The sequence below is a fragment of the Panthera tigris genome, chromosome D2, assembly GCF_018350195.1.
Source record: "Panthera tigris isolate Pti1 chromosome D2, P.tigris_Pti1_mat1.1, whole genome shotgun sequence".
Taxonomy (NCBI): Eukaryota; Metazoa; Chordata; class Mammalia; order Carnivora; family Felidae; genus Panthera; species Panthera tigris.
Window position 1 is genome coordinate 35,516,010 of NC_056670.1, and position 26,868 is coordinate 35,542,877.

A 26,868-nucleotide genomic window follows, 5' to 3' on the forward strand; every position below is an offset into this window, starting at 1 on the left:
GAAAACCAAGATTTTAAAAACTGGGGAGAAAACAGAGATGGAAAACTTCTTCTCAAGCTCATTTTCAAGAGTTGTTGTAATCTGCATATATTAGTTGCGAAATGACACATAATTTTTGCTAAAAGGTGGGTGGGAAATTACATTCATTTAGGAGCCTGTTTTGCAACAGACATTTAAAAAAGCAACATTCTGTGGAAAAGAGGTTAATTGCATGGTAGGAAATGTTGTAAATTAGTTTTATTTTGGACTGCTCCCTGTCATATCTGAGGTTCTGAAGTTGAGACTACTGATTTAAAAAAAATAAAAATACTCTCCTGGAGGTAGTTGCAGAAATTTGGTCCAGCTTTGACATGTGACCCTGAGTCGTTAGTAAATCTGGACAGAGCTCACAAGGAAATTCTCTGCTTTCCATTGAGTGTGTATGATTTTTGTTGGCCTCTGTGGAGAGACAGATGGCAATTTTATGGGAGTGAGGACAGACAGCAGTGGGGGGTAGTTCTTGGGACCTCTGGGTACTAGTCAGGTATACAGGGACTGGAAGTTTAGTATGGACTCCACAGATGGGGATAGAGTGGGGAAAAGTTTTAAAAGGATTCTTTTTTCCTTTTTAAAAATTTCTTAACATTTGCTGCAGCCCAGCCAGATTCCCCTGGTAGCCTGTATAATAAATGTAAAGACTAGCCTAGGAAGATAAAAATTATCTCCTGGATTGTAGGAAGCACATCCTCTTCTTTGGTGATAATTTGGGTGTCCTTCCCTGTTCCGAACCATCCACACAAAGTGTGCATGTGTGTGAGTGTGCACACGTGCATGTGTGTGTGCATACACGTGCCCATATAGCTAAAAAAAAAACCCTAGTATTAAAATGAGTGCTGTGCAAGGTGCCTGGTTAGCTCAGTCGGTTGAGCACCTGACTTGGGCTCAGGTCATGATCTCGCAGTTTATGGGTTTGAGCCCTGCATTGGGATCTGTGCTGACAGCTCAGAGCCTGGAGCCTGCTTTGCATTCTGTGTCTCCCTCTCTCTGCCCCTCCCCTGCTTGTGCTCTGTCTCTCTCTCTCTCTCTCTCTCTCTCTCTCTCTCAAAGATAAATAAACATTAAAAAAAAAGTGTAATGCTGTACATTTTCATGTGTGAGTAGGTTCTGATGTTGGGGTTAGTTGCTGCTAGATGATTTATGAATCTAAATAACCCAGTTTGAGAATAAACAATACAGAGTTGAACATTATGTTATAAAACAGGAAGGAGCAATTACTCCCTAGGATATTGAATACTGAATATATAGATTTTCTGGGTTGTGTCCTTGAAAGCAACCAAGTCTGTAATTTCACAGGGATTCTATGGACTATTCCATACCGTAGGGATGAGAAGATGTACTAATCCCCTGTCCTACCTGTAATCGTATGATTCTTCTTGCTATGGAAGAGAGGGGTCAGGGAAGAAAACAGCTTTTGGTTTTCCTGAACTGCTTCTGGAAATCTATGAAGCCCTGGCCAGTGTTATGTGCTCCAGGACAAAGCAAGACCTCTGTGGTGACTCCTCCCCTACAGTGGATGTCATGTATGTTTTTGTTGGTCCTGTTTTTGCCTGGCTTCACTTTTAGTATTATTGTTATATGATGCAGGCAAGCAATAAAGATTTGTTGGTTGTTGGAAATGCAGTAAGGGTGGGAGAGGAGCCCCTCTGAGTTAGGTGCTCTAGTATTTGTTAGATTTCCTTCTGTTTCTGAGGTTTGTAGAGGTTAAGCTAGGTCCTGACCATCTGCACAACTGTGTCCTCCTGGAATGAAACATTTATCACTCACGGTTTATGGGTTTTAGAACATTCGTTTTTTTTCTTGGGTGATGTTCCCTTGTGTGGTGCATAATCAGGGTGACCATATGTCCTGATGTCCTGATTTCCCTTGGATAGTCTCAATTTATGCCTGTTTTTCCTGGTGTAATTATTAATTGCACTCTTTCCCCCCGCCTTTCACTCTCAGAACTATCCAGATTTAGATGATCACCCTCTATGTAATACTTGAAAGGAATGTTTATGTTTGTTGCCCCAGTGCCACAGAGACAGTGACATATTGAGATATAGCCAAGGCTTTGGAAATATGCAGACTTTGAAGTTATTCCCTAGCATATGACCTTGGGCAAGTTAACTTCACTGAGCCTATGTTTCTATATCTATAAAATGAGGGTCATTGTGCATCCCTCACAGGTTTGTGCTGAAGATGAAATAAAATATGTAATGAACCTAGCTAATTTCTGGGTAGATAGGTAGAAGCTAAACAGTTACAAGCCAAGAAACCTGGTGAAGGGGCAGAGGCTTTGCCATGTTTCTGAACCCATCTTTGACATTGATGCAAACAGTTAAGTCAGCATCAGCCCGGTGTAACAAAGAGAAAGAAAATATTCCCCCTGCCACTTTAGTGTGGAAAAAAATGCGAGGAAAGATCTTCTCCCCAAAGGCTCTTGGAATGCCCCATAAAAAGAGAGGCAAAAAGATAGTCACATATGAGAGAGACGCTGAATTTGCTCTTCAGTCAAACAAAGGATTGATTTAGCATCTAGCAAAAGGAGCAGGATGCTGACAGAAGATGCAATAAATGGCTTTGCCTTTCAAATGTTAATATGATGGTGAAAATAATGCTTTGTTCTTGAAGCCTCTGTCTCTTTATCTGTGAAATGGGAATAAAAAGATTGGAGGAAGAATTAAATTGGGTCATAAATGTAAAGGAGTGCTGCAGAGTGCTGGGCACACGTGAGAAATCATATTTTTCTTGTTTATATGGAGCTAAGGTAACCACACAACCTGAACACTAGCCCAGGGGTAAAATGACCATACAAAGCGATACCATTCCACATCATAAGATTCACAAGTCTTTAAAGCAATACTCACTCATACCTTGTTCTTTCTCTGTGAAGTTGCAGGAGGGCACACACAACTCTGTTTAGCTGGCCCAAGAGGAATTGGCATTTTTTAAAAGCAATCTGTGTGGCTTTATGGAGATTATTATTCCCTTTCACGTTTTTAATTAGAGCAAAAAGAGGTTTATTTTTCTCAGGATTCCCAGTCTCTATGGCTCAAAGTCTGTAGAAGAAGGTTATTGAGTGCCCGTGGCCAGGCCTGGCTGTCTGCTGTGACTGGCTCTGTGCGACTCCTTTCTTTTGGAGGGGGGGTGGTGAGGGACACACAGTCTGAGGCCCCTGTGACTACCCACTAACAGTACCCTAGCCCCTCTGTCCACTCCACAGAGGCAGGCATCAAATGTGGACCTTGCCTTACTTCAGTAAATGGCAGTGTGTAGCTCACACTGGGCCAGGTGAAAAAAGCTCATGCCTTTCAGGAGCTCTTCATAAGAGAAGATGAAACATACCAATGCCGGTCCATATATTCTTTTGATACCTGTGGAAACCTTCCTTCTAATGCCACAGTGCTGTCTGACAACGCATAAGCCTCTCTACCCAAACTAGAATAGTGTTTTGCTTCTCACCTCCCCCCATTATAACCTCTCTTTTCTTTTCTTTTCTTTTCTTTTCTTTTCTTTTCTTTTCTTTTCTTTTCTTTTCTTTTCTTTTCTTTTCTTTTCTTTTCTTTTCTTTTCTTTTCCCTCTCCTCTCCTCTCCTCTCCTCTCCTCTCCTCTCCTCCTTCCCCTTCCCCTTCCCCTCCCCCTCCCCCTCCCCCTCCCCCTCCCCCTCTCCTCTTCTCCCTTCTCCTCTCCCCTCTCCTCTTCCCCCCCCTCCTCTCCCTTCTCCCTTCTTTTCCTTTCTTTTTTATAAATTTCAGAAGAGACCGTGAGCACTTTGGAGAATTTTCTGGGGGAAGGTTGTTCTGCCATGTCTTTTTATTTATTGAAAATGAAATTTTAATTACACAAGTACACTACTCTCCATACTCCTAACTGCTCAGGCTCTGTCCACTTTAGCTGCCCCCACCCTCACCTCCGCTCTTTTTTAGAGCCAACCATATTAGAAGTTGGCTATGTTTGCTTATCTTCTTTCTGTGAACTTAAACACTCATACACATAGATTTATATATACAAATACTAAAGAATTTATGGTACTGTGTAAGTTCAGCTGCTTGCTGTTTTCACTCAGTGGTATGTCTCTGATAACTTTCCATGTCAGTACCTATAGACATACAATACTTGGGCTTTTCAATTTGAGTGCAATATTCCATAGTATGGATATGCCCAGTTTATTTGGCCATTAGTTTTTTGATAGACATGTTGGTTGTTAGTAATTCCTCCTTGTCACATCAGTAAATGTCTTTGTTATGGGCTTTTGTGTCCATGTGCAAGTGTTTCTCTTGGGTATATTTTAAGATGTGAACTTGCTTAATTCATGGTGTATGCATATTTTAAATTGTAATGCATGCTGTAAAATTGTTCTCCACAATGATTTTATCAATATTCGTTGTTACCAGTGATGTGTGGAAAGAATATCATTTGATCCATTCTCCTGCCAGCATTTGGTATTAGCACACTTTGAAAATTATTGCAATCTATTGGCATATTCTCCTGCCATTTAAAATGTTTCACTTTCCTGCCAAGTTCAAGAATCATTTCATGTATTTATTATGTTTTTTTCTATTTTGAATTGCCTGTGTATATCATTTGCCCATTTTTTTCTATTGCCTTGTGTGACTTTTACTTAATGATTTCTAGTAAGTCTTTATATATTCAGGCATTCTTGGCCTCAGTCTCTCATATATTGCAAATATTTTCTTCCATTCTATTGTCTTTCAAATTTATGGTGCTTTTTAAAATTACATACAGGTTTTTAATTACGACGTCAAATTAACAACTCTTTTCTTTATATGCTATATGTGTCTTGGGTCTGACCAGGAGTCTCATCCTTAGGCTATAAACATTTTCTCCTGTGTTTTTTCTAAAACTCTGCTTTAATTTTGCTTTTTAGGTCTTGATCCACTGGACTTCTTTGTGTGTGAATGCTTTCATGTTGAGATAAAAAATTACGGATATATATCCCCAATCCATTTGTTTTTTAGGCCATTTGCTAACCATTTTGAACCACTATTTTTATCACATACAAAATTTCTAATTAGACTGTCTATTCTATTCACTGATCTATTTGTCTATTTGCTTTGCTATTGGAAATGTTAAAACAAATAGTATATAACCTAAGCAGTGTTTGAATAACCTTGCAAGCCTGAGAGGCCACCTTGTGAAACCTCGTTGTCAACCATAATGTGTTCTCTAAAGCCTGCAGACTATGTTAGGTTCCCGTGTTCTTGGAAAGCTAGATCATTATGGTATTCTTAAATATTCTTTCAAAGGTCACTGTGGGGTACTTGTGTGGCTCAGTAAGTTAAGTGTCTGATTCTTGATTTTGGTTTATATCATGATCTCACAGTTTGTGAATTGGAGTGCTGTGCTGTTAGCATGGGGCCTGCTTAGGATTCTCTCTCTCTCTCTCTCTCTCTCTCTCTCTCTCTCTCTCTCTCTCTCTCTTTCTGTTCCTCCCCTGTTTATGTGTGCATGCTTTCTCTGTCTCAAAATAAATATGTAAATAAACATTAAAAAAAACTCACTGTTGTGTGGCCCATCTTATCACTAATATTGGGAGAGTTCTCACAGATTTTAACTGAGGCGTAAGAATCAGTGTGAGTTTTGGCAGAGGGATGCCCATCAGGTCATACAAGTTCTAATTTTAATTTTCCCACATGCTCTTTGGCCATAGATCACTCACCCTTCCTCTTACAGGCTGGGGAAGAAGTTGGACTGAGTGGATGACTTGTGCCCTGACACTTACTGTGGGGATTTAAGGTAAAGTGTTTAACTTCTCTATCTCCTCAGTTAGTAAGGATATTATTGTCTACCTCTCAGGATGATTTTATGGAATCTTGATACAAACAATGTACAAGGGAACATTTGCTAACTACACAACACTACAAAAACTAGCACTACATACTAATGGGTACAGGCTTTGTTTTCATTTTGGTCCAATGAAGATAATAAATCTTTGTCTCACCTACCTCAGAGAGCTGTTCCGAGCATCACATGGGATGTGCTCTGATAAAATTGAAAATGCCACACAAATTATTTATTGCTGATGAATCCCAACAGGTGGACTGGAATTGGCAAATATTAACCAAGCCCATGGGGTTATTGCAGTGAAAGAGGGTCATATTAATAGGATATCCTCGGGGGAGAATTGTTGGAGCAAGATTTATGGGGGCCCTTAAGTCTTTACCCACTTGAGTGAAAAAAGGTATAGTGTTGGTCTTTTAAGAGGGTTCAGACAGTCTTTTAAGTGTGAATAAAAGGCAGAATGAGTGCTATATGGAGTTCTTGTGCTAAGGAATCAAGGACCAGAGTGGGGCTTGTGGCATGTTCCCTTGTGTTACCAGTGGCCATGTGAAGTTTTAGTTTTAAAAAATGGGAGTTTGATCTTTATTTGTCTATAAATTGCGGAGTGCCTCTCTCTTTCTTGCCGTGCTTTGCCCAGCTTTCATATGGAATCCAAACCGCCAGGACTTAAGCAATAATTGGAATACTAGGTTATTGAATATTAAAGTGGAAGACTAGAAAATGAATAAAAAAAACAATAATAGGGCTTGTCATTATAATGGCACCAGTATTTTTCCCCTCTGGGGGAAAATAATGCTAGTTGTGTTGAACTATTACTTTGGTGACCCCAAATAAACTACACCTCCCAGTATTCACACCTCTGTGTACTTCCCATCCACACTGGCTCTGAACTTGGCCAATGTAAGCAGAAACTTATGAAGTGGTTGGGCTGGTCTCCTTGGAATGCTTGCTCACAGAATCCACCTGCCAGGTAAAGAAGCTCAAGCTAGACATGTAGAGAGAGAGAGAGAGATGTCATAGCCCCCAGTCATTGGCCCACATTCCTGACATGCGAATGAAGTCATCTTGGACATTCCGTCTGCTGCCACCATCTGACAGTGAACGCATGAAGGACTTAAAGTGAGATCAGTAGAACTACCCCGGGGGAGCCCTTATTAACCCACAGAGTTACGGGCAAATTAACTTGCTTAAATCTAGTATGTTTGTTGTATAGCAATAGATAAGTGAAACGCAGTGTTGAAACACATGCACCTACACTAAGCTTGGTTTAATGGATGAGCGTTAACTGGGTTTTCTTATCTGAGGAGTTGGCGTTTTTAGACTTTGGTTCAGCCTATTTTATCAGAAGACACTTAACTCTTATTTAGCTCCTTGATTTCCTCCTCCCTTGAGGTGAGATGTTGCATTTGGGGTCTGTCCAGTTCTGTACAGAAAAGATGGTGGAAGAAGGAATTGTCCCTTTCCCAGTGAGGCCTTTTCCCTTCCCATCAGGTTTCCTAGATCAGGGCCCATGGGAGGAGGTGGCTAGGTAAGGATATTTATTTCTGCAGCTTGAGTCCATGGGGGAACCTGGAAGAATTTATAAATCCATCATTTCAAGTCATTAGGCGGCATGTTGGTCAGTACAGGAGACTCTCTTCTCATTAATTCAGAGGAGATTTACTTGTGTCACCCTCATTAGTATTTATGGGATTTATCCACATCAATCGCTAGTGCATTAACAGGGAAATAACTAAACCTCCCAGGGTTTGTTGGCGCTAATAAAATGAGCTGGAAGTTCCAGAAACCATCATGATCAGAAGTATTATAAACCAGGGCCTGTAATTGATCCTTTCAAAGTACCCTCAGGATGTTTTCCTCCCTGCTTCCCTTCCAGTGCCATTTGCACACAAGTGTGGTATCTAAGACCTTCTGTCCAAATTTACAGTAGGGCCCATTTCTTACCATGCACTCATGTGGGACAACCCAATGGAGTGTTGAAAATACTGTCAAACCAGAACATCTGGGTAAACGAAGAGTTAAATTTCTTATAATTCTTTTTGTTTGGTCCTGGCTTATAAAAAAAAAAAGGAAAACACCCTGCATGTAAATATATTTTTTATGTATTCTGAACATAAAGATAGCTCTGTCCTACCATATTGATTTATTAGATTCTCTGACATTTTAGTTGTGGTCGTTATGTTATATTTATGAGATGAATGTTGGATTCCCTCATTATGTTATCCTCATTTATTTTACATACTTTTATGGCTGGTTGTGCATCGCTTTACAGTTAAAGCTTTATTGCAGCTGTTAGCGTTGGGGGGAGGGGAAGGCAAGTAGTTATTGATCAGAATTTACATGTTTACTGTTGTAATCATGATTTATTTAATCTGTTTGCACATATAAATATAAGCCCACTCTCAGAAATAAAAAATATATACTGTATCTATATTTTAGCAGCATTCTTGTCACCCATACCCTTTGGAGTGGAGAAGTTGGGAATGATCCAGTGTTGCATGGACTGGTATTTTCCTTACAGTTCTTTGGTGAAGAGTGTGGCTTTTGGAGCCAGACTGCTGGGGTTCAGATCTCAGCTGTGCTTCTTACTACTATGTGGCCTCGTTCAAAGTATTTACCTCTCTGTGCTTCCATTTTGGCACCTGTAAAATGAGAATGATATTAGTACTTTGCTCTAAGATTGTTGTGAGAATTAAAAGACTAACATTGGCAAAACGCTTAGAATGAACTTTAGATAGAGAATTTGCTTATTTAATGCTAATCACTGGAACTCCAAAGAGTAGGTGGTGGGGTAGTATACTGGGAAGGCCAGGTGACTCTCAGGTGGGAGCTCTGACTTCCATTTTGGTCTAGCAGGGCAAGGACACTTAGAAGGTGTGCCCTAGCCAGGAAAGAGAAGGATGCCTCGAGGTCTAAAAGTTGGTGCTGAAAAGTCTATTTTTTCCCATATGTTATCTTAAAAGGTGTTTTCATCTCGGCTGTAAGCTAGTGTTGAAGGATTCTTTTTGCTTTGCCACTTTGCCTCACCCTTCTCATCTGTCATTTGGGTTTATATACCTGTCGAGAGCATGATGATATTATACTGATGTGGTCACTGGATTAAAGTCAAAGACATTCTATAGCCCCAAGTATGCCACTGACTAGCCTTATTATGTGGGCAAAAGACTTAATTTATGAAGAGGGGCAAAGTCCCTACCTGCTTTATAGAGTTATATTGAGAATCTGATGAAGTGATGTTAGTCACATAACTTCAGATACTCTGGAGTGCTAATGTATACTTTAGGGGGGAGTACTGGTAATGCAACCTCACAAAGGTTTACAGAGATGAGATGCTGTAACAGATGTGAAAAGGCTCTGACAGAAGCAGGATGTGCTTTCTGAACATGGAAGACATGGTGAAGACTCACCTCTGACCTCCTGATGCTCTGGGTGGGAGTCCCACCTCCTGCTGAGAGCTGGGGTCCTAGAGGACCGCAGGCCCCCTGGGACCTTGGTTCCAATGAGTTTTACCCCTTATTCAAGTCCTGTGCTACAATTGGGCCATATCCTTAGAAAAAACATTAGTCTTGTCCGTGTCATTTCTTTATTATTTATTTGTTGGGTACAAGGTTGTGTATCTGTCCCCACCGTTTCATGTAGGCCATGCACGCTGCCCTGCCAACCAGCAACTCAGCATTTACATTTTATACCTGCCAATTTGGCAGTGATTCTTGGAAATAATTTACTTTTATCATCTTGCTTCTGAGTTTCAAAAAATAATCCATCTAGCAGAGCAGTTTATCCTTTCTATATATTCATTTTTGTTTTGACGCTTTTTAGACCTAATGGTTTTTAATCAGATTTCGAGGCCACTCATCATAATTAGGTTTAGAGTTATGAGTTATGTACACTTCACCATTACATCACACCTCCCTGGGATAGGTGAGTGAATTAGAGATTATCGCAGGATTTCCAGGGCCTTTCAGGATGATTTACAACATTTAAAGAAAAATCTCCAGTTTGTCCCTTGGCTTAACACACCTCTAGGAAAACCTGGGTGTTTTTTTTCCCCTTTTACCTCTTTCTGAAAATGGTTTTGCTTGTCAAATTATCGCCCCGATCACTTGGCCTCTGATATGTTGTTAGCTAAGTTTTAAGAAAAAAAATTAATCAAAATTAAATCTCAAAAATATTAAGCTGAGCAAAATAAGTCACGCACAAATAAGTATTTACTCTCTGATTTCATTTACATGACATTCTAGAACTAATCTGGGGTGATAAAATCAGAGAAGTAGTTGTTTCTTGGAGAGCCTGAGATAATTTGGAGAGATGTGGAAATTAGAAACGTCCTAGGTCATGATTCAGGTAGTTAAACTTAGGTGCATACATTTTGTCAAAACGGATTGAATTGTACATTTGAGGTCTATGCATTTCACTCTGCAAATAGATCTCAATAAAAATGTAGAAAAAATAATTATGAATTACCTGTTCATTACACATCGTTTTAGATGCTCCTTTAACAATGTTTTAATGCTGTGGTAATTTTGAGACAATGTGATGTCTTTTGCCCATCCCTTCATACCAGGGCTTGAAGAAAAGATGTTCTACCACACCACCACTTCTAAGTCATTGAAGGTTTGGGTGAAATGTGTTTGTCAGCTCTGTTAGCCAAGGATAGTCAAAGTGGGTACCTGCTGTCTGGATTAGCTTTTATAGAGAGCCATTATTCATCCTAAAAATGTTCCCTTCTTCTGCCATTTGACTTATATGGGGGAACAATCTCTTGGCTAATTTTTTTTTTTTTTTGGTGCATACTTCTGAAATACAAATCCACTTTTTCTAATGAATCATTATCATGTACTACCATCAAAGGTTATTCACTGAAAGCTCAGGAAAAAAAAAGCAATGAAAACTAATTTTGATTGTTAATGGAAATGTATTTTTAGTCTTAAAGAGCTTCCCTCAGCAATAATTATAGTTATGCCTCTTGGGTGTTTTTGGACTTTTAAATTTACATTTAGTAGCTCCTTTTCATTTAGCAGTTAATCTTTTAACGGAGCTCGGCAAATTTGTTCTTCAGTCTCGTGTTAGGAGAGGATTGACGGAAATTTTATTTCTTCTCTTCTCCTCTTCAGCTTTTGCCCCTCTTGACTGTGCTTGCAAGCGCCCACACGGCACTCATTCTTGTGTTTCTGCTGCATCCTGGTGCGAATGTGGCCTGGGCAGGAAAAGGCCAGCGGGCAAAGTCTGGAGACAGACCCCGGGCTTTCCTGCAGCCAGTGGGCATCTCTGGCAGAGCTAGCTGCCTCTGCCCTATGCAGCACAGCACTGTGGCACAGAAAGTGAGCTCACAGAGTGGGTTTGTGGCATGTGGGCAAAGCTTGACGTTGTGGCCCGAGGCTCAGAAAACACACAGCCAGCTTGTAAGGGGACTGGCTTGCAGCAGCCTGCCTCCTGCTTCAGGCCCGAAGTGTCAGTAGGTAAATAGGGAGATTTAAAACAACAAGATGCAAAGGTTTTGTAGCAACTGAGTTTGCTTGCTGGTTTGGCAGATTCTTTACAGATTTCAGAGAGAGACAAAGGTAGCTTAAAAGATGTGGACAGGGAAGGGGTTCTGGCAGGAAGTTTGCTGAGGTTCCTCCCTCTTATTAAAAAAAGACAATGGTCAGTGTGATTAGAGAAAGCTCAGGCCACCAATGAGAGTCCTGCTCCTGGTAAAAACTGACCTCCCCCACGAAACGAGAGAGCAGTCAGACATTTGGGTATTTGCAAAGCAGCGCCGAACATTCGGGAACAGTTAAAATTAATCCTGTGTACTGCAGCTCCCGAGAAAGAAAGCCAGCCCCACATGTCAATAAATCTAGATCTGTTTGAAGCAAACGTCACTAAATCTTCGTCTTGACTGTTTGCTGGTGGTGTCAAGAGCTGCCCTGGAAGATGAATTTGAGGGGAGGATGAAAAAGGAACCATATTAAACTGCAGCTCTGATAAGTTTAGTTAAGAGGCAGGAGATGTGTCCTTGCCGTGACATTCAGTGGCTGATATTTGTTTCCCTTTAAATAATATGCTGTACATCTGTGAGAATGATGGTTTAGGGCTGGCGACATTGCATCTCCTCCAAGGTTACTGCCTTCTGGACAGGCAGTCTCTCTCCTTTCTTTCTCCATCCCACACCCTGTCAATAAATATCCACTTGTCTGAGGAAGTGAGATACTGATTTTAGAGCTGACACCAGAGCATCTTCATTGCAAGTAGCAACGAGGCTCTATCCATGTGAACATGGAGGGGGATGGGTAAGAGAAATTAAAGGGACTGTCAGAAGCAGCTTTAGTCATAAAACTGTCACATGAACCCCAACAACACCCAGTGGGGAGGTACCAGCAGTTAGAGAATTTCCCCCTCAAAACCCTGTTTTCACAAGTGAGACGTGTAATAACTGGGAACTTGGAACTTTTGGTTCTATTGTCTCCTGCAATCCTCCTTGTTTTATCCTTACTGTAGCTTCAGACCTATGACAGAACAGCAGTCGGCAAACTTCTTCTGGAAAGATCCATACAGCCATAGTAAACATGTTTTGCTTTGCAGGCCTTACAGTCTCTGTTGTAACTACTCAACACAGAAACCGACAAGTCTGTTCATAAATGAGTGGCTTTGTCTCTGTTCAGTGTCATTGTGGACCCTGAAAGTTGAATCTCGTGTAATTTCCCATGTCATTATTATTTAGCTTCCCTCACCCCCCCTCCTCCCCCTGCCAGCATTTAAAAATATAAAAACCAAGCTGTACAAAAACAGGTAGTGGGCAGGAGTTGGCCCTGGACCATGGTTTGTCCCCCTCTGACTTAAGATTTTGGTCTGTCCTCCTACGTTCCCTTTGCCAGTGCACAAAGTTGGTGGCTGTTCCTTTTGGCAGGAGGACATTGCCAACCTGAAGATTAAACCCATGGCCGTATTGAACCAAGTGATTACCACATATCCCCTGCTTTTCCAAACCTTGCATTATATACCACTTCGCTTTTACACAAGACCTTTGTTAGCATCAGTTTCTGCTAATGGAAAGAAATCCAAAGAAGATTTTCACCTTTATGAAGAAAGGCAAAAGGTGAAAACATCATTCAGCAGTTCTGCGGTGAGCCTGTGGAGGCAGCACATACCTCTTGCAGTAAGAGAGGCACAGCCAAGCTCCTTGCCCCAGACTATACTCAGCATCTCAGCCTGCAGCCTCCCTAGCTTTGAGCTGTGTTGTAAGCGTCTCTCCTTTATTTGGATTTATCATGTGCATCCATTAGCAAGAAGTGTCAAAAGGTACCAGGAAAACCTGAGTGGTTGTTTCTCGGGTCTGGGAAATCTTTCCATATAAGTTAATAGTAATTGTGCTGTACCATTTTCGTTTATGAAAGTGTTCATAGGAATGCTATACTTTTGGATAACAGGGAAAATCTGTAATAGGTATGGATAAAAAAACATGACAGGGCTCTGAAGCAGGCAACCCAGTTTCCCACACCAGTCCTCCCTTATCAGTTACTAGCCGTGTAACCTCACGTTGGTCACTTAACCTCTCTAGGCCCTGGTTTTCTTTTTTTCCTTTTAATGCAACAGGCAAAGTTATCTTTGCCTTACTTACCTGACATGACTATCATATAGACCAAAGAGTTAAGAGAAATGAGAGATTTTAATAAACAATAAATATGAATGTAAGCCTTTGGTGTTATTCTCACTGCCTCACCACTGTCGGTTCTTTTCAGTAACTATGATTATTGTTCATATTAAAGGATTATATGTCCTGTATTTCAGCTGCAAAAACAGAATCAGAATTTGAACTCTACAAGGAAGATAATATTTCTCATTAACTTGGACTCTGATGTTGGCTGGGTATTTCTGAGCCTTGCCTAGTGGCTTTTTGGCTTTTGCTCCCAGTGCCTCCAGGTGCTCGCCCTAAATGAAACAATTGTGTGCCCTCTGACCTGTGCCACTGCTCAGAAAGCCTTGCCTCCTCTCTGTGGATCCAATCCCCGCTAGCCTTCAAGGCCCACCCGAAGTGCCACGTTATCCAGGAAGTCCCCCCTTGGCTCTTCAACCCACACAATATTGTCCTGTGTAAATGACTTGAGTCTACCCCCAGAGCCACAGCCCTGGAAAGGTATCCTGTTCTCCAAAATCTGTTAAGAAAAGAAGATACCATCAAAAGATGGAAGTTGCAGGTCAGTTAAGCAGGATGTTTTTTGAGTTTCATTGAAGTGATTTACTACTGCCCAGTGGGAGAAAGACTCAGATATGTGATAAGGGGACGGTCTAGAGAAGTGACTCTGACAGTTGACATCACACAACTTTTCTCCAGCTACAGTATTCCATCTGTGTAGGCTGTTATATATTTAAAGCATTTTAATGTCCACTAGGTGTTTTTGATCGTTGTTATAAACCTTTGAAGTACATGAAACAATATTCGAATTCCCATTTGACCCTGAGGAAGCTGAGGCCCACAGACGTTCATTTTCCTGTTCTAGTATCATGCAGATGGTTAATAGTGACAATGGGAGTGAAATGTAGCCCTGGTTACTATACTCCCCACCAACTCCCCCCCGCCCCAGCTTTGAACCCCAAGCTTCTATAAGCCCAGGTCATAGGCTCTTGCTATATCCCATATTCAAATTCTTGAGGGTAAAAACATGTTTATATATGGATATATCAAACTGGCTGTTTTTAAGTATATCAGCTTGTCTTATCCTCCCTTCCCAGAATGCATTGGTGGAGCAGGTTGTTGAGCATGAGAGTCTGTTATCACATATTTTCAGCTTCTATTCTGCTCATACCTCCATTATGTAAATATGTATAGAGTGTTGGCTTATTTATTCAGTCTGCGGTGGGGAGACCCGGTGTATTACTGATTCCTGGGCTGTACTCCTTGGCCTAAACACCTTCAGTAGCTCCTCATTGCTCACCTAATGAAGTGTGAACTCTTTGGGTTGGCATTTTAGGTTCTCAGTAATCTGGTTCCAGCCTGCCTTTCCCGCCTCACCTTCCCTCTCAGAGGAAGCTGTCTGCCTCTCCTTTGCCCAGCTCACCCCCTCATCCTGTGCCCTTCTCCCTCATCTAGGATGGGGATCTGCCAGTTTTCCCCATTTTCCATTTAGCTTCAATTTTCCCTCTCCAGAGATAGTTTCCTATTCGCCTGTCACGATGCATGTATTGTCCCTACTCTTTTTTTTAAGTTGAGAGAGAGAGAGAAAGAGATGTGGGGGGGGGTGGGCAAAGGGAAAGAGAGAATCCAAGGGATTCTGTGCTGATAACACAGAGCCACAGAGCGTGGCTCGATCTCACGAACCGTGAGATCACAACCTGAGCCGAAATGAAGGACACTCAATGGACTTGAGCCACCTGGGCGCCCCATCTTGACTCTTAAAAACAAGCACAAAAACGAATTTTTGATCCTAATTCTCTCTCATGCTGTTGTCTTCTCTCTTCTTCATTTATTTGAAGCATCTAATAGCGTCTATCACCTGCAGGTTATAACTAAGGTGATAACTAAGCTCTAAGGTCCTAAGGTAGGGGCACACTATCACCTAAAAGCAATATCTGGCCCCAGCATTGGTTTTTGTAGGGCTCATGGACCAAGAATGGTTTTTCATTTTTTTAAAGGTGGAAAGCATTTTATTTTATTATTTCTTTTTAGGTTGAAAACACTTTAAAAAGAATAATTCTTAACACATGAAAAATACATGAAATCAAATTTAAGTGTCCATAAATAAAACTTTGTTGGCACACAGCTGTGCCATTCATTTTGGTATTGTTGATGGCTGCTTTGGTGCTACGGTAGCAGAGTTGAGTAGTTGCAAGAACCACGTGGCTCTTCATGGTAAAAGCTTGCTGATCCCTGTCCTAAGGCACTGATAGTCACTTCTGTGCATTTAGAAGGGTGCTAGTTAGGTACCGCCTTTGGGAGAATTGAGAAAATAGTCACAGAAAGTACATCATGTGATTCAGGTGGAGAACACCCCCCTGCCCCCGCCGCCATTGAAAAGAACTGACTCTCTCCCTTATTCCTTAAACTTTTATCAAACAGGTCCTGGAGTTAGCCTGCCTCTCTGCTGTACTGTGTCCTTTGAAGCCCTCCAGTGACTTCTCAGTCACGATGTTCAGTGGGCAGCTCTAGCTCTTTATAATTTCATCCTCTTTCACCCTATTGACCAGTTTCTCATTCCTGAAATTCTGTTTTCTGTTTATGTTGATGCTGTGACCTCTGCTTTTCTGTCTCATTGTCTGTTTTCCCTTTCCATTCATTAAATTTACAGGTTTCTTTAGTTTCTAAGCTTTGTTTGTTTTCCTCTTTCCTACGTATAGTCTTTTTAGAAAAACTGTGACTATAGCTATTATCTCTCTGCTGACAATTTCCAGTTCGCTCTCTCCAAAACTCTAGTCATGTATTTCTGTGTTCCTCCTAGGCATCGTCTTCTCTTAGCTGTTCTCTCGTTCACTTACCTCCTTTCCATGGTGCCATCATGGGTATTTAGAGCCTCAGTTATCTATGATGTATCTCCTTAGCTACACACAGTTCATCAGTTGCTTAATCCTTGATGATGATTTCAGTATCCATCCCTTCTCACCAGTCTCGCCTCCTTTATTCAGTTCCCTATCATCTTTCTCTTTTCTAGGCTAGACAATGACTGTTTCTCCTGGCACTTTCCCTTCTATCCTCCCCTGCATGCAGGCTGCTGCTTGATTCTAGCAGACACTTTTGGGGCCCCCATCCCAACTCCTCAAGCCACTGTGGTTTCAGTCACGGCCATAGTGCACAGTTCCACGTGAGCTCAGACTCTTGTTGACTGTGTCTCTCACCTCATGTTAATATGTGAGTCTTTCCATTTTTCGCCTAAGGACCTTCCCTGGAGCCATGAGCTTCTGTGCCTAAGCTAAGCTCAGCTTGGACATGCAAGGAAGCCAGTGGCCCCCACAGGGGCAGCCCTCAATCACTGGGGAACTAAAGCTGATAGTAAGTGCCCAGCCTCTTGTCCTTCACACAGACCATTCTGGGAGGGCTGCTATGTGCTTTTTAGGCATACTGGAGGAGGCTCGGTCATGCCCTGTTGCCAAGAGCAGTGATCTTGATAAGGTACCCCAGCATTGGATTTTCCTCTTCCCCTGATCCCTCTGGGATCATCTCCCAAATAAACCCCCTGCATCCATGTGCTCATCAGGTTCTGCTTTGAGAGGGATTCAAACTAAGATCATTTTTCTAAAAGCTGCCGCCAGACATCTTCAGTGGTTTCGCAAGCCTTCACAACATAAGACTGTTGGTGCTCTGAAATCCTCAGCTCTCCAGTTGTGATAGTAGCCTATCTTTCCAGTATTCTCTTATTCACCCTTTTCCTTTGCTGCAGTCAGACTGAGTTCCTTAAGGCAGAGACTGTGTCTTATTCATCTTTGTTTCCATTATTTTGCTCAATATCCAAGATAGTTGGAAAGTAAATATAAATGTATATTTTTAGTGAGTGAGTGAATGAATGTGTTTATACTCATTTGTTGATCCTTCAAGGTTCTTCTCCTCCTCATTGCTTCTCAGTGACCTTTCCATCCACTAAAATTATAGAACACTGCATCTATACCGCTGTATGGTCCTTTTTGCTTTCTACTTGGTATTTATTTACAAGTCTTATCCACTAAAATGCAAATTCCTTGAGGGAAGTGATCTTTATTTTTCTTTATATTTCCCCACAGAGCTTATGGGAACATGGATAATCAATGAATGTTGGTGAATGACTCACTACTTTTTTGGCATCCTAGGTCGTTTTGATTTGTTCTGTTCTCTAATCTCCAGACATGTCCCATGTTTTCTTATTCCCATGAATTGAGGCTACTTATGCCTCTTTTGCTTTTCATACATGCTTCTTACACTGTTTATCTAGCGGAAAGTCTATCTATCCTTCAAAACCTAGCTTAAATATCTTTCTCATAAAGTCTTTCCAAACCCACCCTGTTATGCCTCCCCCCTGCCTTCCTGTATGTTATGCATTTGTGTTATTTTGCTTTAAGTAGCATAATTTGATTTGGTTTATGTTCCTTCCTTGTAGGAGATGGTAAGCACTTTCAGGGCAAGACTGGTTTTACTTCTCCCTTGTATCCATTAGCTTGCTCTGCACTCTGTGATCAATAAATATCTGTTGGAATGAATTAATTTGAATAGCTTAAATTATACCATCATGGCTTTTCATTCCCACGATCTTAATGGGTACCCTCTGACCTATCTCTGTGAATTTTTTTGAGTTTCATTTTGGTAATGGAAGAAATATCAAGCAGAAGGAAAGATATATATCTGGAGCCAGTCAGCATGATCTACTGTGTTTGAACGTGAATATTTGAACATAACTTATAAGAATGCCATTTCAATTATTTGTAAAATATTTAAATAGTATAATCCAATTTACATTCTATCATTTCCAACAGCTGTAAAATTTACTTTACACCAAAGTTAGCTCAATCACTTTAATTCAGTCTGGAAAAACAGTACAAATGAAAGCTTAATTTGTATTTAATCTCCCCTTTTGTTTCTACATTATTGCTGTCGAATCATTCCTTTTAGTGATTGAGATTTAAACCAGAGAGAGAGGAAAAAGTCATGATGAAATATTTGAGAAGAATATAACCCATAATGAAAAGTTTGGAGTAAATGTTTAAAAATTCCAACTGGCTTTGTTCCTGGGGTTTCAATTCACAGCATTGTCTTTGTTATAAGCCCGTGGCATGAGATGTGTAGGTTACTTTGTCAGAATCCTAGGACTGTGACTCTCTGGCATTTAGAACCAGGTGATTCACTTGGAGCAGGTTACATTTATACGCTGTATATGAAGATTGGCAGGGAATACAAATGTGAGTAATTATTATTTAGTGTGTTGATCATGCTCATATCTTCCTAAATGGCTTTATGATCATTTTGGTGAGTTTTTCTCTCTGAGCCCTGGCAGTCTTCCAGCTTATGTCAAAAGCAGGGAGTAGCAGCGAGGAGAAAATTGTGGCAAAATTGTGACTAACCACGACTTTCCTGTCCTCCTGTAGCACCAGATCTAGTGTGTGGATGGGAGGCAGTAGGTCTAAGGAAGGGGCAGAATGACCAAGCGGCATGTTTGTGTTTAGAACAAAGCAACCCTTTGTTGTTTCTCTGCCTTCCAGTTGGCAGCATTTATGGAAGTATTGTAGAGACCCATATATGCCCTCACTGGACCTCTCTCTCATCCCCATGCTCGCTGTATCCTCTTACACCCAATAAGCCTCCTTAAGACTAAAAGGTGTTTGCATGAAGAGAAAAATGTGGATAAATTGAACCGATCAGTAAGAATGAAATAACTGAGTAAAGGAAGGAGGAAAGAAGGAGTTGAAGTTCATTTATAGCCAAGAAGCATTACAGGAGACAATCGCATGTTACACATTCGAAAAACTATTCCAGAAGGATGGAAGTGATCTCACAGGCCTAGACTCTGAAAGACAGAAAAACTGAAGAGCAGTTTGATGTAGTTCCATTACAAACACTGTCAGAAAAGAGGAAACGGTATCTAGACACCTGCATCACTATGTGGGATAAGATTTTTAAATGGGGCAGACTGGTCAGGGAAAAATGAATTATATTGACAAAGCATGCTCCTCTCTATTATGTCAGATGATCCTCAAAGCAACTGTCATTTTGGTCCAACATGGAGTAGTGACTCCACTCTACAGCTGAGGTAACTGAGGCCCAGAAGTTTGAGCAATTTGTCTAAGGTCACACTGCTAATAAAAGGTGGAGTTAAATGTCAAACAGACCTAGGTATTTTGTTATCAGAATTGAATGCTTTTTTCCTCAATACTGTGACGTACAATGTTGACAAAACTTTTTTAATTTTTTAATGTTTATTTTTATTTTTGTGAGAGAGGGACAGAGTGCGAGTCGGGGAGGGTCAGAGAGAGAGGGAGATACAGAATCTGAAGCAGGCTCCAGGCTCCAAGCTGGAGAGCCTGATGAGGGGCTCGAACCCATGAATTGTGAGATCATGACTTGGACCAAAGTCAGACACTCAACTGACTGAGCCACCCAGGTGCCCCGGCAAAACTTTTAATAGTAGTGTCAGATGATCAAAATCACCTGGTGAACTGAGGTTTGTAAAATATAGGTAGTAATGACAGAAGGTAAATGATGGAAGGTTCATTCTGCTCCACTCAGTGTGGTGAGTGGGCAGACACAACTACTTCATTCACATTTTGGCTTCAATTTTTTCTACCAGTTCAGTTCCGTGAGCCCAAGGCTGCCATGTGCCATACCTGTGTGTGCATATGGAGGTAGGCAGGGAGTATAATTCTGAGCATTTATTCAACATCAGTTCCACATGTACCTAGAAGCTTTGCCGTGCCAGTATCAACCATCTACCACCCCAGTCACCTTGGACAATGGTGACGTGCATGTTGTATCCAGATTCACTTAACATCCTTATGTGTTTTAGAGAGGGTTGGGAGAGTGGTGGTTACCCCAGCCTGTTGGTTAAGAGGAGGGCAGTGAGGAGGCCACTACTGCCTCTCCAAACTCTTCCATGATTATTTTGGTGGAATTTTTCAAGGTGTAGTCTATATATAAATGAATCTTTACCTTTTTGGAGCTGTTGGTTTAGCAAAGAAAACAGTAGACACTTTCATAGTCAAATTAGTAATGGAGGAGTTCGGGGAAGGACAAGAGGTTCAGCCTCTGGAGAAAAGGCAGAGGGTCATTTCTTTCTGGGGAAGAGCAAGGCTTAATGGGGAGGAGCAAGTGGACCCTGGTGGCGATACATGATGCCTGAAGAGAAGTGGGCGCAGTGGAGCCTGGACTCAGCGCGGGGAAGGTCTTGCAGGGGCAGGCTAAGAACTTGGAATTCTGTGCTGTAAAGCCTTCCTTGGCAGGGGTGGGGGCGGGCAATGAAGGTTGCTTTCTGTTTGTTTTCATTTTTAAGTGTGAATGAGATACTTAGATTATATTTTAGAAATATCACCCAGGGAGTGATTTTGAAGAGTACACCAGAAGGGAAAGAAGGCTGGAGATAGGGGCAGTGATGAAGCCAGAAGTTGGATGGGGGTTGGGGGAGGGATATGGCGGAAGAGAGAAAAGGAGAAGATGAGAAAGAGTAAGCTGTGTACCACAGTGTCAGAAAGAAGGTCTTGAGAGGGGGCTTCTTGTAGGAACTATCCTGAGGTAGATGCAGCCATAAGCAATAAATAAGTGAATAATCAAAATAAGAAGCAGTAATAACGCCCCCCCCCCCGTGCCTGCACCCCATGCCAAAGTGGTGAGAGTACTTACCTTATAGATGCCTATGTAAGAGGCTGTAGATCCCAGATCTTCCCCTTACAAGTGTATAATCATGGGCCTGAAGTGTGGCCTAGGGATCTGCATTTTGATAATCACTGGGGGTTCTGGGGCACTTGATGTTCCCTTTTGGCTCTGACCTCTGGCAAGGATGAACTCCTCCTCATGTCCTTTTCTACATCACTTTCCCAGGACATCATGATGCAACTACCATACATGTGACCTTCCTGTATGTCTGGCACTTTGCAAAGCACTCCATAAGCATCCGTCCTTTAAATGTATACATCTGTCTTTTCCAAACTTTCAAGAGTATCACAATCAGTTGTGTTTCTCATTCAGGTCTGCGGTGGAGGCTAAAAACTTGCATTTCTAATAAGTTCCCTGGTGACTTTGGTGCCACTGGCCACACTTAAGAACCATGTACTCTACAACAAGGACAGGGGCATGCGTTGTTAACATGTCTTACTTGTGAGCAAACCCGAGGCTTGCCTCGGATGAGTAGTTTTCCTGGGGTGGTTCTAGACAGACTAGAACCTATGTCTGTATGACTGTCTTGTTCATATTCTTTGCCATGAGGTCCACCTTCTATCGTGCAAGGCCAGGACTGGTGGAACTCATTACCTGCTGGGCTTGCAGTCCCCTTTCCTCACTGAGGGAAATTGATTTTCTTGTTACTGCTTCCTGAATCTCTTCCTGTAACGTGGAGTCTTGTGCAGGGGGCTGGCATCATGCCTGGGCAGAGGATGCATCTGCTTTCTTGCTGTAATTTAGACATCCTCCAAAACAGCCCCCTGAACCATGATGTTTCCCTTACCAGAGGTGGCATAAGTTTAAGTTAAGTTTCTGTTATGAGGTTGTTTCCTGGTTAGTTTGTGAGCTCCTGGAGAGCATGGATCACATCCTATTTGCATTTATAGCTCTCATACTCAATGCAGTGCTAGGTTAATGGGAAATGGGCAGTAAGTTGAGTGGATGAATGAGTGAATGAGATATATTACTTAGAGAAATAAATAATTAGACCCATTAACTGGTTTTAGATTAGTCTAACAGGCAAACTGGCTTAGAGAGTAATAGAATGGGTAAGTTTTAAATACTTGGAGGTAGTAGAATAGGGAGAAAGTACTACTTGGTCAGAGGAAAACTCAGAACCTTCCACAATTAGCAGAAATCTGTTGAAGGAGAGGGGCTGATGATTCAACTGCCCTGATTTTCCGTGTTGGATGCAGCCACACTGGTCCCTGGGATAAGTTGTTTTCTCACTGTGTGCTGGCACAGCTGAGCCAGACTGGACCAATTCTTGGGGATAACACAGAGATATCAAGGGAGTACCAGGAGTTGAGTACTGGCTTGCAGAGCCCAGAGTTCTGATTGTGCCTTGAGCAGCCTCCTCTCGGGGCTGTGAACACTGTCAAGTTTCTAACAGTCCACTTGGGCCCTCACTTGCAGTTTTTGCTTTCCGTAATTCACAGCATGGAAGCAGCACCCTCCTAGATGCTTGGCACCTTATGAATCCAAACCAGGGAGGTATTTTTCTCACGCTTACCTAGGACTCTATTGGATCTTGCTGCTCACCCGGACACATACCTGTTTCCCCAGGTGACTACTAACAGTGATGACCTTCGTATCATCAGGTGAATGCTCAATCCCCTCCCCACTGAAATGTCACATTATGGCCACCCTTCACAATATCCTACTATGGTGGTAGTGGCCATCTTGTGACTTGAGTCATGCAAGGTGTCCGGTGGTGTGAAGACAGGGTTGGCATTTTCTCATGAAGGTCTGTGAGCACAGAGTGTAGTGTGAGGCACTGGGACAGAACTCCTGAACTCCAACTTGGCTTCTGTAGAATCTTGCTTCCCCTAGGTCCGCTTGCAGATTCTTTTACCCTTGGAAATTTTCTCTTCCCACCACTGTGTTCCCACCACGCAGTAAGGGTAACAACACTTTAATTATCAGCCACCTCGAGCTCTGGGACCTGCATCAGCAGTCTGGCATTCACCTGGTCATTACCGCCTCGGATTCTAAATAACATGGTTGAGCTGATGGAAAATGCCAGTGAAGTCCCTATAGATGTCACTACTTGTGGCTGCACTGATATATACGTGCCTGTTTCCAGTGGAATATAAAGTCTGTAGGAGCAGATTCAGAGGAGTTGGAGGACATCCGGGCCTCCTGCCCTTTTGTTGGTCATTTTCACATAAGGGCATGTGGTTTGGGTGCCTGGAGGTTGTTAAGAGAAACCACTGGACTTAGGAATTTTGGGGGGACGGGCTTTATTTATCTTTTCCCTGTTTGGTGATTCTCAACTCTGAATGTACCTTTTTGTATCCACATGCCATGTTGATTTACTTTTTCCATTTCTTGGAATGATGCAAAATGTCTTGGTTACGAAGAATATGGGACTGTATTTTCTGTATTTTCTTTATTGAGTATCAGAAAGTTACTTCAACCAACAACTTGTTTGCCATTCATCCTTATAATGTCCTCTTTTGATTAGCTGCTTCTACACGTGTGGTTCTTAAGAGAAATACAATATCTCCATGAAGCTAGCAGTGTTCCTTTAGATTTGTGCAGCACGTATACTGTTTCAGCCGATTAAAAATTAAAAAGAAATCATTGGTGTTTGTCACCCTGATTCGTTTGTTTGCATGTCACCAGTGTCCAGCGAATACTATGCATTTCTTCTAGTCATTGTTAAAACCCTATGTATGGAAATAGTGTTTATACCAGCAGCTGTTACAAATCTGGGGCTATGGATTAATGTCAGCCTCTGAATGTAGAGTGCTTTAGTTAATTCCACCCAAGGACAGATGATATCATCTAGGAAGAAGGAATATATTAGAAACTGTCAGCCAGAAGGTAGTAAAAGGAGGTGATATGTTATAAGGAGTACTAAAAGGTCATTCAAAGAAGAGATATTGCTAATAACTCAATTAAAATTTTCACGCTGACATTTTACAAATTTCTGTGGAAGCCCTAAAACATTTTCAAAGCTAGCTAAATTCATACCCTAGATTGGAAAAACAGGGGTCAAATAGGATTCACACAATTCCTTTGTGAGGTGAACAAATTGGGATAATCTCCTTTTCCAGGAAATTGTGGCCAACTAATTCAATGCAACTCCTTTGATATCTAGGCGAGAGAGAGAGAGGTATTTTGCAAGTACATCTCTCTTCATTGGGGATTGTACCCTTTCCTCTCCTAGGCTTTGGGGCAGGGCAACCAAGTCATTTTGGCTCTTGACTTTCAGGAAATTATTCTTTGCCAGCCTGGTGCCTCATTATAGTTATTTTATGTATTTTGCTTCCTGGAAAACAAACAACAATCTGTCTTCTTCCTGGCAGCCAGGTAGCACAACAAAGAGTGTGGGTAAAAGTTGGACTTGCACTTGCGGAGTAGAACTGTTTCCAGACCAGGTGATAAGATACAGCTGCCATGGCTCCACAGTCAGGCTGCCAGGACAGACAACACGGGAATGGCAGGGTTTGAGAAAGGTCACCTCACCCAATTGCCCACTGTCCTGTTGGGAAGGGGTGACTTATTCTTGAAGATGTTCTCACCTAAAGTCTACCTGGCTTTTCCTGGTGGCTATTTCTAGTGTTCGGTCACTGTTGGGGTCTCTCACTTCTTATTGTCCAATGAATGTGAACATAGTTCTTTTCTTGGTGTCATTTCCATAGTCGCGGAGAGGAAGTGATGGGTATGGATAACGTATCATTGTTTTAGCTGTCTGCTGTGTGCTCGGTGCTAGCGGTTTGGTGGTAGGAAAAGTAAACATGGCTGCTGTCCTCATGGAGCTTACAGTCCGGTGGAGGTGAAGGTCATCAAATAATCACACATGCGATCACTGAGGAACAGATGTTCACTCACACCTGGGGTAGGGATTGGGAAGGAAAAGGACGTGGTGCCATAGTGAGACCTAATTTGACTCCCAGACCTTTGGAAAGGCTTCCCCAATAAAGGGATTTTCCCTGGGGAGCTGAAGGAGGCAGGGTTAATTAGGAAAGGAGAGAGGGAAGAACAGTGCAGGCAGAGGGAGCAGCAAGTGAAAGGTTCTTGACTAGACAGAGTTTGGTGATTATGAGGCCCTGGGGAAGAGGTCTCTGTGGCTATTCAGGAGAAAATGACAGGGATGGAGCTGAGCCTGGGAAGTGAGCAGCATCAGTCTGTGGAAGGTTTTACATGCAGTGGTAAGGTGTTTTACTTTTAAAATGTTTTGTAATTATGAAGATTGCATTCAGGGTAAGACAGACCAAACTTCTTCTTCTCCCAGTTGCTATATAATTTCAATTCTTGTCCTCTTCAACTCTGGGAACCTGTACTGAAACTTGTACCTGAGGATTTCAGACTGACTTTTTTTTTTTTTTTTTTTTTTTGAGACTTCTTCTTCCAAGTTGGGGATTGGCATAGAACTGAAAACAGCAGCTGCAAAGTGCCTTGAAGTTTGATTTGGGCATCTCAAATGGGGTGTCTCAGAGTGAGAAACCATTGCCTGCTTATTACTTGCAAGGAGAGAGAGAGATCTTTGCTGTAGGCTGTGTACACAGGAGGCACTTAATAAATGCTTGCTGATGAGTCAGAGGTGACATCCAGCTCTCAAGAATGCAAAACTAAGTTTTATCTGTTCCAGCCATCTGAACACTGTTCACAAAGAGGGCCTGGGGAGGAGGGATGGGCAGAGCTGCATCTGCTCTGCCGTCCTGTATGTACACTCGGGCCACCTGATGCCACCTCCACGGTGGCACATTTGTCTTGTTAAGTGTAAGCCAACTCTTCGCCGTCTTCTGGGGCTCTCCTGACGGTGGCTGTGGAGGACAGGGACATGCCGTGAAAGCCCAGTTAATATGGTCTGTAAAGGGAGGTGGTGGCTGCTGGGGAGCGCTCAAATGAAGATAAATGCATTGTTAAGTTTTTATGGACCAAGGCCGCACTTTCATTAAGGGTAATTTACATAACATAACTAATGCTCAAGGCCAAACAGTCCTTGTGGCCCAATGACAGCCCCTGACAACCCATGGAATGCAAGGCCTCCTGCAGAATTCCTCAGGTCAGGAAGCTGCCTCCTTCCCCTTGCTGGCTCAGCACGCTGGTTGCTCAGAGGAGCTCTGTCTGTGACCTCTCAAGCTACATGCTGATGGCCTCAAAGCTACACATTCTTCTCTGCAGCAAACCAGTCAGGCACTCCCTGGTCAGAGCTCACTTGCCATGTTCCTTCCTCTTTCCCCAAAGGGGTTGGCTTCCTGGTGTGAACCCTTCCTAATCCCTGTTTGAGAATTTTCTAGGGTTCCTCTAGGCCCAGTGAGAGGTTCCTGGTTCCCCACTAGGGTTGAATGGAGAAGGCTCTGGGTTAAGATGTTGGAACATGAAGAGTAGGCTATAATTAGAGTTGCCTATGTTCCTTAACAACAATGCCTCAGAGGTGAAGATGTCTGATGGCGTCCCTGGTGTGTTCAGCAGTAGCCTTTGTCTGCACCCATCTTCATTATATGTTAATACCACCAGAGACACTTTGAGGTCAGCTTCTCCACCTTGCACGGCAAAGCAATTATCATTTCCTCTCGCTGCAGGGGTGACTGTTCGGTATCACATGATGGATTTTTGCTGGTAATCAGAACTTTCTGCCCATTGGTCTTCAGGACATACTTTTGTGTTGACATTTACAAGGTATGTGTCAGACTGAGCCGAGGAACAGAGTGAAAGAATGAAAGGGGGAGAGGGGAAGAGGACTGTTACATTCAATTTAATGATGACAATTTCCCTACATTTACAACTT

At 42.2% G+C, this 26,868-nt stretch overlaps 1 protein-coding gene across 6 annotated transcripts in view; it reads left to right on the top strand.

Moving 5' to 3' along the window:
* The window catches only part of LRMDA (leucine rich melanocyte differentiation associated), a 1,033,894-nt gene that overhangs the window by 396,841 nt on the left and 610,185 nt on the right, over positions 1-26,868 (top strand). Inside the window, exon 4 of one of the 6 annotated variants that reach the window (XM_042961205.1) lies at positions 5,714-5,776. The exons of the other annotated variants lie outside the window; for them this stretch is intronic. The gene's annotated coding sequence lies outside the window, so the exon portion shown is untranslated. The remainder of the gene's footprint in view (positions 1-5,713; positions 5,777-26,868) is intronic. 6 annotated transcript variants of the gene reach the window in all.